Below are 10,904 nucleotides of genomic sequence, written 5' to 3'. Positions count from 1 at the left end.
AAGTTACGCAGAGGATGGATCTTTCAGCAAGACAATGATCCAAAACACTGCTCCAAATCTACTCAGGCATTCATGCAGAGGAACAATTACACTGTTCTGGAATGGCCATCCTAGTCCCCAGACCTGAATATCATTGAACATCTGTGGGATCATTTGAAGAGGGCTGTCCATGCTCTGCGACCATCAAATTTAACTGAACTGGAATTGTTTTGTAAAGCGGAATGGTCAAAAATACCTTCATCCAGGATCCAGGAACTCATTAAAAGCTACAGGAAGTGACTAGAGGCTGTTATTTTTGCAAAAGGATGATCTACTAAATATTAATGTCACTTTTCTGGTGGGGTGCCCATACTTATGCACCTGTCAAATTTCGTTTGAATGCAGATTGCACATTTTCTGTTAGTACAATAAACCTCATTTCAAGGCAGAAACATTACTGTGTAATTAGACAGTTATTAGATATATGAAACTGAAATAGCTGTTGCAAAAAAAAACAATTTTTATAAAGCATTTAGCTTAAGATTAATAGGGGTGCCCAAACTTTTTCATAGAACTGTATATTCTTTGTTTACATAGGTTTTGAACAGGTGTTCAGCCAGTCAAATCATGGCATCCCTATACTCATGGATACTAGAATCCAACCACCTGTAGGTCGATCATGGATATGCAGATAACACCTTCCAGGGGTCCAATAATGAGCCACCAAAGAGAAGTGCACCAAAATTGTAATTAGGCTGGTGTGGCAGTAATATAAACTATCATTGCCAGTGATAAGGCCAAACTCTGTCATCAGTATCGACCAGCTTACTAGTCATCACCTCCCTTTCATACCTGGGTATCAGACCAGCGCTTCCACCACCAGCGAGCGTCACACAGGAGAGGTTACCTGACTATCGCCACATGACCGCATGCTCTATGATACGCGAGGCTGCTGTGCAGTAATGAGCAGCATCCAGGAGAACCATCCAGACCACAGTGGTAACCATGGCGTCGAGACTGCCCCCCATGACGCCAAAGGAAGCAACCCATCCAGGTCAAGAGATCGCAGCTGTCCCAGGACACAGCACCTATGTGATTTCTGGCAACCCATATTTACATCTTTTTAATGTATAAGGTGTTATTTGTGCTATTCACAATTGGGTATGTATACTCTTTATGAATGTTTGTATAAATAATGTATTTAATATGAGTGGGTTTGGCCTTTGTGGTGATTGGTGCAGACTTTGTCTCCACACTATAAAAGCCAGCCCTTTGCGATTGTTTTGTATACTTGATAACGACCTAGTACAGATGGGAATTTTGTATTTTGATGAAGGAATACAAATCATTTCTTTGAAATTCATCACCTGAGATTGGACACTGATCTCTTTATATTTTTTTATCTTTTTGTGTCACCCCTTTCCCTCTAATTGTTTGAATTGTATTCTGTTACTTATAGAGTTCTGTAGGTGCATCTACTGAATTATACAGTGCTCTGTATAAAGATTATTATTATTGGTGGTTAAGCGCAGCTTTATGTTACTGTTGTCTACTTTAAGTATATTTTCACTAAAAAGGCTTTGCATTGCATATGAGAGGCATTTGATATTTAACCTTTTTTTGTTAAAGTTGTGGTTCTGGATTAGAAAACATGTCTGTCTATTTTTCTTAGAAAGGATCCTTCATCTGTCCGTGGGTTGTTATTTTTTATCCACAATAATAAAAGATTTCTAATGCATAAGAACTTGAATACATAAACTATAATCCATGTGTTAATAGCAGAATTTTATTGGATAACAGAACAGATGAGTAAACAGCGAGCAACAGTGAAGGTCAGGATTCTCAATTGATTAGGACAATTTATAATACATTTGCGGAAAGATGGGGAACAATGCAAGGAACAAAGTCGGGTGTCACATGTTCATTTATTGCAATAGAAATTCCCTTGACCTTGGCAGGGATCAGGACAGCAGGGATCAGGACAGCAGGGATCAGGACAGCAGGGAGGTGGACAGCAGGGAGGTGGACAGCAGGGGTTGCAGGGATCTGATGGAGAAGTGAACATATATCAGTTAGTCATTTATTTCAAAGAAGATAAACTGTATACTTTTTTTTATATCTGAGTGCCATTTGAGTGCCCTTTTAATTAAAAGCAGTTTAGTGAGACCGCCACCTATCTCTGAAAAAAACTGCTTGTGTGGTGCACAGCTCCAGCTGTTGTATTGTATCCATCCGTTGCTATGTGTGCGGGATCAGGAAGGAGCTGTTTGCTTCTGTCACCTGAGCTACATTCTCGACTGGGATTGCTGCGGGTCTTAGGATGTAGACCCCCACTCACTTGTTTGCAAAAAAAAAGTCACTCAAATATAAAAAAAGATAAAGGTTTAGTTACAATAGAAAATTCAATACAAAAGAGCAATACATGGAACAAGTTAACAGAATAAATTACCTGCAGTGTAAAGATAAGACTTTCATAATATTTATTGCTTTGGAATTAACTTTGCTATATATGTGTTTGCTATTTTTCAGAATTGTATATGTGTAAAGCAATTTGAGCACAGCGCAAAGGCAAAAAGCAAGATAAATATTTTATTTTTTCATGCACTCACCCATTGAGAAATTCTAAAACTACCAGAATACATAACAGTCAAAATAAAGGTTCCCGTGTCAAGTTCTGGAGAAGAGCATGTTCCAGGAAAATAAGGGAATTTTCTAAAATGATGCAGTTCTCCTATTTATGAGATATGGATACCTTGTAATGAGACACACAGTGTAGATCCCTACTGAGCATTCTATGTGGCCCTGTACATTGTCTTTGTGAATCATCACATTTTATAAAGAATTGCTCTGTTAGACTGTATACTCTACATTATCAAGGTCACTAGTTTGATTTTCTTTTCTGGACAGCTTATCAAAAATTCACAGACACTCAACATTTTTTACAGTGACATTCAATAACCATAATAAATCATTATGAATATCAGTGATCCATGTTTACAACCTACAAATTAGCTGCATTCTCTTTGAACTGTAAAAAATGATAATTACAGTCATAATAACCTATTCAAGTTTTTTACAGACAAGGGAAAAAGTGTCCTAATTTTACCGACTGTCCAAGAATTTCTGGAAGTTTGGGAACCCTGCACAGTTTTTCATCATATTTTATGCCAGATGCAGTCCTATGAATCACACCTTATAAAGCAGCTTTTAAATACAGTGATTTTGATCTGTGCATAGAGAAATTAATTAGCACTGATGACAGTGAAAAATCTACTAAAATTATCCTTATCTTTACCTTGTTGGGGGAATTGTCCATGACCTTGTTGATTGCTGTAGCCGGAGTACTGGGACCCAGATTGGCAAGCTAGAAAAGAGAAACATTCATTCAGTGTTCACTGCATTTTGAAACAATGTATGCAGAGTTATGTATGATTATGGTCGTATCGTAGTTATGTACAAAGTGTGAGTTCTATGGAGCTGTGGCACAACCTGTTGAAGTCTATAGGATACTGTTCGACCACCTATGCAGGACAGTTGTGAAGGAAGGGCCTACTAGTCAATTCCTACATACCAAAACTTTCTGCTGGACTCTTTTCCCACTTGCAGACAAGATCCCTATGAACCACAATTTAACTGTTACCCTTTTACTGCCTCATACAACCAGGACATGTACACTGACTTGTTCACTGCCTTGCAATAGGAGAGATTTTATTAACAATGCCTTCATTACCCTAGACAGCCAGAATTTTTAATATGACAAAAAAAAAAGTCTTTGGGCTATGGCCTCATTATAATTATGATAGGCCTTGTCTTCCTGGATGCCTTCCAAATGTTTCTGTATCAAACTCCAATCATACAGAATTCAATAAGAGACTGTTTTAATGGATTATTTACAATTCTTTGCTCCCTGAGATAAGACTAAAAAAATAGATATTTGTTATAATCCTCTATTATTACAATGGCTGGTCTAAAATTAATCTTCTAGTAGTAATTTCAATTCTGCTTAATCTGGAAAAAATTTTTTAAAGCGGTTAGTCCAAAAATCTGAAAGTCTGTATCACCATTTTGATATCTTGTGTATATAGTATATAAAGAGTTTTAAAAACCACAGAATTGTGTACACAGTAACAATATTCATTGTATAACAAAAAGTAGCATCAAGAACTATTGTATATGCTACAATCAGTGGAAAAGCATTATGAAGAATATATCAAATATCATCAATTTGAAAAGATTGCCTACAAGTGGATAACAGATTCATAACAGCTAAACTGTCCATCAAAAATTAAAAAAGCCATATACTAATGTCAGCTTGGTTGAACTTGATAGACGTGTCTGTTTTCAAATATACTAACTATGTAATAGTAAAAGCTGCAGGCCAATCAGTGACCTCTTATTGTCTGCAGTGATTATATGACATAACAATGGGAGGCACAATGATGGACAGTTTAGATGTTTAGGAGGGATTGTACACTATAGGACATTACCTCCTGAACAGTTTACCCTTGAAGGTTAAATCCAATTTCATAGCAACAAATATGGCTGTCATAATGAATATCTAGATCAATTATTTTTTCTACATGTCAGAGATTTACTTCTATGTAAGGCTACGTTCACATTAGCGTTGCGCCGCTGTTGCGTCGGCGACGCAGCGGCGACGCAGCGGCGACGCGCCCCTATGTTTAACATAGGGGACGCGTGCGTTTTTTGGGTGGCGTTTTTCGCCACGTGCGTCGTTTCCGACGCTAGCGTCGGACGCAAGAAAATGCAACAAGTTGCATTTTCTGTGCGTCCGATTTTTGTAAAAAACGACGCACGCGTCGCAAAACGCGCGCGTTTTTGCGCGCGTTTGCGCGCGTTTTAACATGCGTCGCGCGTTGCGTCGCCGACGCAGGGCGGCGCAACGCTAATGTGAACGTAGCCTAAAACACTATTTAAAATTGAATACATTGAACATACCCTACTTCTAAGACTTTAATCCCTTTACTGTATCAAAAAAGCATATTCAACTATTCATCTCAATAGAAAGCAACTTCAATTCAAAAAAGGAAGTATACGGCTGAATGACATACAGCTGCAAATTATATATGGGGCCCGTATATACCTACAGGCTGAACCTAAGAGCATATGAAATGTGAGCTAAACCTTACCTTAATTGTGTTAAGACTAGCGGAACGCACCAAGTAATAGGGTGATAGATACGAGGTGCGTTCACAGCCCGGGGTCCACCGTGCAGAGAAACCTGCTGCAATAAATGGAGAATGGACACTGAACTCACACGTGGGTTAAACTTTACCCCGTGTGAAACGAAAGCGAGCTCTGTTGCCTCACAGAGTTGTGCTGTACACAGGGACTAAAACCCTAACTAAAAGTTGTGCTTGCTCTGGAACTCTTCTGTGCTAATCGCCCACATGAAGGAACCAGATGCTAAGCCAAGGCTAATTGCCCCCACTGACGATAGCTGCCTGCCTGAGTGTAGAGCCCCAAGGCTAAACAGGCTCACACCACTTATATACAGTGTGGCAGAGAAACCACTGGCAACTGCCAAACACAAATGATACTAGAGCATGGCAGTGCGGCCATGTGAACCTTTTATAGCTGTAGCAATTCAGGACCTTCCTAGTGGACCAATAGGAGCTGCTACAAGACCTGAGCGTGTGAACCCCGACCTCCAATGAGAGGCCTTCCACTGGGCATGCTCAGGAGGGGAAAAGCAGGACTTAGTCCCAGGAGCGCCTGCTCGCCGCTGAACAGCACTAGATATAATGGCTGAACCTGGAAGGGCAGCAGTAACCAAACGTGCAGTATCTGTCCTGGCCAGGCGCTGGGACCGTAGTCTCCGCTGAGCAGGCTCCACTGCTTCTAAAGAAGAATGGGAGACCGCAGTGGACATGGCTCGAGATTGCCCCTGTGCAGCAGCAGGAACTCGACGCCTAACAAAATGTGACATGTTTTCAGCAAGGCTATTTTTTTTACAGTTTTTAAATGCATTAATTCTTTACATTTTTTATATCTTTGTTAAAAAAATACTAATGTAAAATTCTGGAGCAAAGTTCTATAATACTAATTAATGTGTAAAGTTTACAAACAATGCAAAAAGGCAAAACCAAAAAAGAGTAACTTACGGTCTTGGCAAGGATTTACACAGATAGGCACTTTTTGGCAGGGATCCTTGCACGGATTCTGGCACGAGCTCTTCTGGCAGTTTGCTCCTCCTTTGATTCCAGACATGACTGATCTCTTTTCTTAGTTCTGAACTTCTCAGAGACTCAAAAGCAATATTTTGATGATGGCATTGAAACTGATCCTTATACTGTATATCTGGACATAGTGAGAATTGGGGCATGTTTTCTCATCAGCTGGTGATAAGGCATTTAATAGGATGATTGCATGTATAATTATTTAATATTCTAAAGGAGAATAAACATTAATTATGAAGTGTAAGCCACCCAACACCTTAGCATATTTATTGCCGTAGAATACTTGACATCGCATTCACCATCATTTCTTTTTATTGCACTGTTCTATCATCATCTATCATCGCTCCATGAGTCTTTTATCTAGCTCTCTTAGTTTCAGTGATCTTCCTACTAGGCAAAAGTCACATTTTCAGGTCTGTTTGACCTTTTAACTTTGGGCTCAGAAAGCTGGTACGATCAATCATGCTCACAGATCCTTACTATGTGTTCAGACATAGGATACTTCAAATATGTGTCCAGCACAATAAGGAAAAAATGTGAAAAAAATACAATAATCAACAAACAAGGATGATTGTATCTTTGTACCACAGGTCTAGACCAAAAAAGTCTAGCAAGCTAGCGTTACAACACAAGATTTTATCTGAAATTTTATTGATATAATATTATATATCAGTCAGCTGTCTAAAATCCTCATCTCATGTCATTAGGTGACTCAAATAATTTATTAATGTACAGAAAAAAGTTCAAGGATGTAACAATCATGTTATTGATATTGAACCATGCAAGCGAATATAATGTGATGAGTTTTGTCCTCTACTGGTCTAAGAACTTCTCTTTATCGCCTAAAAACTAGTGATGAGCGTATGTCCCAGACACGGCAATTCTGGAACAAACTGGGCTCTGCAGCGTTTACACTCTCCTGCTGAAAGTCCAAGCCAGGTGGGCTGGACACGTGGTCCGAATGCCGGACAGCCGACTACCGAAACAACTGCTGTACGGAGAACTGTGCCAAGGAAAGCGAGCAGTTGAGGGGCAGAAGAAGCGCTATAAAGACTGCCTTAAGGTGTCTCTCAAAAATCTGGAAGTCAACACCTATGAATGGGAAGAGCTTGCCCTGGATCGTCCAGGTTGGCGGGGCAGGATCACCTCAGGAGCACGTGCAGCTGAAGATAGGAAAATCTGTGACGCAAAAAGAAAGCGTGCTGTACGCAAGGCACAAGCAGAATCTGGTGTACTGACCACATCTGCTTTCGTATGTCTAGTATGTGGGCGAACCTTCAGGGCCCGGATTGGACTCATCAGCCACCTCCGGACCCATAACTATTAATTCTCTTCTAACCCTGAAGTCATGGTCATCTTCGAAAACGAAGGACGAACATCATCATCATCAGTGATGAGCGAATATACTCGCTACTCGAGATTTCCCGAGCACGCTCGGGTGACCTGCGAGTATTTTTTAATGCTCAGAGATTTAGTTTTCATCGCCGCAGCTGAATGATTTACATTAGTTAGCCAGCATAAGTACATTTGGGGGTTGCCTGGTTGCTAGGGAATCCTCACATGTAATCAAGGTGTGTCCAGACTTTTGGTCTGTACTGTATGGGGAATCAGCATACTCAGAACAAATTGTACAACAACTTTTGGGGTCCTATTTCTCCTGTTACCCTTATCAAAATAAAACAAATTGGAGCTAAAGTAAATTTTTTGTGAAAAAAGTTAAATGTTCATTTTTTTTAAACATTCCAAAAATTCCTGTGAAATAACTGAAGGTTTAATAAACTTCTTGAATGTGGTTTTGAGCACCTTGATGGGTGCAGTTTTTAGAATGTTGTCACACTTGGGTATTTTCTATCATATAGACCCCTCAAAGTGACTTCAAATGTGATGTAGTCCCTAAAATAAAACAATGGTGTAAAAATGAGAAATTGCTGGTCAACTTTTAACCCTTATAACTCTCTAACAAACAAAAAATGTTGGTTCCAAAATTGTGCAGATGTAAAGTAGACATGTGGGAATGTTACTTATTAAGTATTTTACCAAAACAGAAGGCCAAATCAAAGCTCATACATAAGTAACATATAGAAAACCAAACAAAAAGATATGGACCACAGAGTGATATAAGATGTAAATCATACAAATCTTTATGTAGGAAAATACATTAAAATAGTATTAAAGATAATGCAAAAATATGAAAAATAAAGTAAAAAGGGTGGATTGTGACACCTTTGGGTGCCACGTCCAAAATGGAAGGTATGTAAATATGTCAGACTAGTTGTAGGCAGTCTAGAAGTGGCAGGATGGAACACATCCATATCATAGAGTATTACTATCAGATAGCAGTAGGGTTGAGCGAAACGGATCGGTCAATTTCATAAATCGCCGACTTTCGGCAAAGTCGGGTTTCGTTAAACCCGAGCTGATCCCAGTGTGGGATCGGCCACGCAGTCGGCGATCTTCGCGCCAAAGTCGCGTTTCATATGACACGTTCAGCGCCATTTCTCAGCCAATGAAGGTGGACGCAGAGTGTGGGCAGTGTGATGACATAGGTCTCAGTCCCAACCATCCTAGAGAAGGGCATTACAGTGATTGGCTTGCTTTCTGCAGCGTCACAGGGGCTATAAAGGGGCGTGCATGCCGACCGCCATCTTACTTCTGCCGATCTGAGCATAGGGAGAGGTTGCTGTAGCTTCGTCTGAAGCAGGGATATTGTTAGGAAGGGAATATTAACCCCCAAACCGCTTGTGCTGTTGCGATTTCCACTGTCCAACACCACCTTTTCTTTGCAGGGACAGTGGAGGTTAGATTTTTCTTCATCAGCTCTTATAAGGCTCCCTGATAGCTGCATTGCTGTTTGTATGCCGCTGTGCAAACCAACTGCTTTTTTCAAAGCAAAAATCCTGTTGCTCCTTTTCTACACAGTTCTCTTGTTTCTTTGTCCATACTCTTGTGTGCAGCAGTCCTTTTAATTGCTGCCATACTTGTCCTTTGATTATTGTAGGGAGATTGAAATTCTACTACAGCTCTTATATTTTTTGATATATCTGCCAACCCCTTTCTGCCACTCAAACTGTGTAGTGTTATACAGTGGGCCTGATTTTTTCCTGCATTCTCCCACACATAAAAAAGGGAGATTTATATTGCCACTGAGTGCATCTGTGTCAGTCCTGTTTGTGGCATCTGCCATCCACTTTCTGCCACTCAAACTGTAGTGTAATACAGTGGGCCTGATTTTGTCCTGCATTCTCCCACACATAAAAAAGGGAGATTTATATTGCCAGTGAGTGCATCTGTGTCAGTCCTGTTTGTGGCATCTGTCATCCACTTTCTGCCACTCAAACTGTAGTGTAATACAGTGGGCCTGATTTTTTCCTGCTGTCTCCCACACATAAAAAAGGGAGATTTGTATTGCCACTGAGTGCATCTGCGTCAGTCCTGTTTGTGGCATCTGTCATCCATTTTCTGCCACTCAAACTGTAGTGTAATACAGTGGGCCTGATTTTTTCCTGCTGTCTCCCACGCATAAAAAAGGGAGATTTATATTGCCACTGAGTGCATCTGCATCAGTCCTGTTTGTGGCATCTGTCATCCACTTTCTGCCACTCAAACTGTAGTGTAATACAGTGGGCCTGATTTTTTCCTGCATTCTCCCACACATAAAAAAGGGAGATTTATATTGCCACTGAGTGCATCTGCGTCAGTCCTGTTTGTGGCATCTGTCATCCACTTCCTGACACTCAAACTGTAGTGTAATAGAGTGGGCCTGATTTTTTCCTGCTGTCTCCCACACATAAAAAAGGGAGATTTGAATTGCCACTGAGTGCATCTGCGTCAGTCCTGTTTGTGGCATCTGTCATCCACTTTCTACCACTCAAACTGTAGTGTAATACAGTGGGCCTGATTTTTTCCTGCTGTCTCCCACACATAAAAAAGGGAGTTTTGTATTGCCACTGAGTGCATCTGCGTCAGTCCTGTTTGAGGCATATGTCATCCACTTTCTGCCACTCAAACTGTGTAGTGTAATACAGTGGGCCTGATTTTTTCCTGCTGTCTCCCACACATAAAAAAGAGAGATTTGTATTGCCACTGAGTGCATCTGCGTCAGTCCTGTTTGTGGCATCTGTCATCCACTTTCTGCCACTCAAACTGTGTAGTGTAATACAGTGGGCCTGATTTTTCCCTGCATTCTCCTACACATAAAAAAGGGAGATTTGTATTGCCACTGAGTGCATCTGCGTCAGTCCTGTTTGTGGCATCTGTCATCCACTTTCTGCCACTCAAACTGTGTAGTGTAATACAGTGGGCCTGATTTTCCCAGCAGTCTCACACACCTATAAAGGGAGATTTAAGCTCACAACAAGTTTACGTACATCTTCTAACTGGTTTTACAGTACCATATCATATAACGTTTGGTTACATTTTTCCAAGAATGAGGAAGTCTGGTGGAAGAGGTCGTGGCCGTGGGCGGTCATTGCCAGCTGGTAATGATGGTAGTGGTGGTGGAGCATCAGGTGGTCGAGGGAAAAGCAATATAGCACCTAAGTCTCAAGTTGTTGAGCCAGCGCCATCGTCTGGCTACACAAGGCCTCAAACGCTCCCTTTTCTGGGAGTAGGAAAACCGCTTTTAAAGCCGGAGCAACAGGAACAAGTTTTGGCTTTCCTTGCTGACTCTGCCTCTAGCTCTTTCGCCTCCTCTTCGGAAAGTGCAAAATTTAAAATCAGTGCGTA

The 10,904-nt window shown here is 40.7% G+C and overlaps 1 long non-coding RNA gene across 1 annotated transcript; it reads right to left on the bottom strand.

Annotated features, from left to right (window-relative positions):
• Positions 1 to 1,760: 1,760 nt before the first annotated feature.
• On the bottom strand, positions 1,761 to 6,253 carry LOC138667714 (uncharacterized). Its single transcript, XR_011318901.1, has 3 exons — positions 6,105 to 6,253; positions 3,275 to 3,343; positions 1,761 to 2,025 (listed from the first exon to the last, which is right to left on the bottom strand). It is a non-coding gene; the product is annotated as an uncharacterized lncRNA (long non-coding RNA).
• Between the last annotated feature and the right edge of the window lie 4,651 nt (positions 6,254 to 10,904).

The sequence above is a fragment of the Ranitomeya imitator genome, chromosome 2, assembly GCF_032444005.1.
Source record: "Ranitomeya imitator isolate aRanImi1 chromosome 2, aRanImi1.pri, whole genome shotgun sequence".
NCBI classification, from domain to species: Eukaryota; Metazoa; Chordata; class Amphibia; order Anura; family Dendrobatidae; genus Ranitomeya; species Ranitomeya imitator.
Note: the sequence above shows the minus strand (reverse complement) of the source record. Positions and strands in the feature narration are given on the sequence as shown.